Below are 1,889 nucleotides of genomic sequence, written 5' to 3'. Positions count from 1 at the left end.
TGTTACCTGCATTAGGGAAAAGGGAAAAGTGTGTGCCTAAACTGTTACCTGCATTAGGGAAAAGGGAAAAGTGTGTCCCTAAACTGTTACCTGCATTAGGGGCCTAAACTGTTACCTGCATTAGGGAAAAGGGTGTGTGTGCCTAAACTGTTACCTGCATTAGGGAAAAGGGAAAAGTGTGTGCCTAAACTGTTACCTGCATTAGGGAAAAGGGAAAAGTGTGTGCCTAAACTGTTACCTGCATTAGGGAAAAGGGAAAAGTGTGTGCCTAAACTGTTACCTGCATTAGGGAAAAGGGAAAAGTGTGTGCCTAAACTGTTACCTGCATTAGGGAAAAGGGAAAAGTGTGTGCCTAAACTGTTACCTGCATTAGGGAAAAGGGAAAAGTGTGTGCCTAAACTGTTACCTGCATTAGGGAAAAGTGTGGACTGTTACCTGCATTAGGGAAAAGGGAAAAGTGTGTGCCTAAACTGTTACCTGCATTAGGGAAAAGGGAAAAGTGTGTGCCTAAACTGTTACCTGCATTAGGGAAAAGGGAAAAGTGTGTGCCTAAACTGTTACCTGCATTAGGGAAAAGGGAAAAGTGTGTGCCTAAACTGTTACCTGCATTAGGGAAAAGGGAAAAGTGTGTGCCTAAACTGTTACCTGCATTAGGGAAAAGGGAAAAGTGTGTGCCTAAACTGTTACCTGCATTAGGGAAAAGGGAAAAGTGTGTGCCTAAACTGTTACCTGCATTAGGGAAAAGGGAAAAGTGTGTGCCTAAACTGTTACCTGCATTAGGGAAAAGGGAAAAGTGTGTGCCTAAACTGTTACCTGCATTAGGGAAAAGGGAAAAGTGTGTGCCTAAACTGTTACCTGCATTAGGGAAAAGGGAAAAGTGTGTGCCTAAACTGTTACCTGCATTAGGGAAAAGGGAAAAGTGTGTGCCTAAACTGTTACCTGCATTAGGGAAAAGGGAAAAGTGTGTGCCTAAACTGTTACCTGCATTAGGGAAAAGGGAAAAGTGTGTGCCTAAACTGTTACCTGCATTAGGGAAAAGGGAAAAGTGTGTGCCTAAACTGTTACCTGCATTAGGGAAAAGGGAAAAGTGTGTGCCTAAACTGTTACCTGCATTAGGGAAAAGGGAAAAGTGTGTGCCTAAACTGTTACCTGCATTAGGGAAAAGGGAAAAGTGTGTGCCTAAACTGTTACCTGCATTAGGGAAAAGGGAAAAGTGTGTGCCTAAACTGTTACCTGCATTAGGGAAAAGGGAAAAGTGTGTGCCTAAACTGTTACCTGCATTAGGGAAAAGGGAAAAGTGTGTGCCTAAACTGTTACCTGCATTAGGGAAAAGGGAAAAGTGTGTGCCTAAACTGTTACCTGCATTAGGGAAAAGGGAAAAGTGTGTCCCTAAACTGTTACCTGCATTAGGGAAAAGGGAAAAGTGTGTGCCTAAACTGTTACCTGCATTAGGGAAAAGGGAAAAGTGTGTGCCTAAACTGTTACCTGCATTAGGGAAAAGGGAAAAGTGTGTGCCTAAACTGTTACCTGCATTAGGGAAAAGGGAAAAGTGTGTGCCTAAACTGTTACCTGCATTAGGGAAAAGGGAAAAGTGTGTGCCTAAACTGTTACCTGCATTAGGGAAAAGTGTGTGCCTAAACTGTTACCTGCATTAGGGAAAAGGGAAAAGTGTGTGCCTAAACTGTTACCTGCATTAGGGAAAAGGGAAAAGTGTGTGCCTAAACTGTTACCTGCATTAGGGAAAAGGGAAAAGTGTGTGCCTAAACTGTTACCTGCATTAGGAAAAGGAAAAGTGTGTGCCTAAACTGTTACCTGCATTAGGGAAAAGGGAAAAGTGTGTGCCTAAACTGTTACCTGCATTAGGGAAAAGGGAAAAGTGTGTGCCTAAA

The sequence above is a fragment of the Oncorhynchus nerka genome, linkage group LG3, assembly GCF_034236695.1.
Source record: "Oncorhynchus nerka isolate Pitt River linkage group LG3, Oner_Uvic_2.0, whole genome shotgun sequence".
NCBI classification, from domain to species: Eukaryota; Metazoa; Chordata; class Actinopteri; order Salmoniformes; family Salmonidae; genus Oncorhynchus; species Oncorhynchus nerka.
This window is presented reverse-complemented; position numbering follows the sequence as displayed.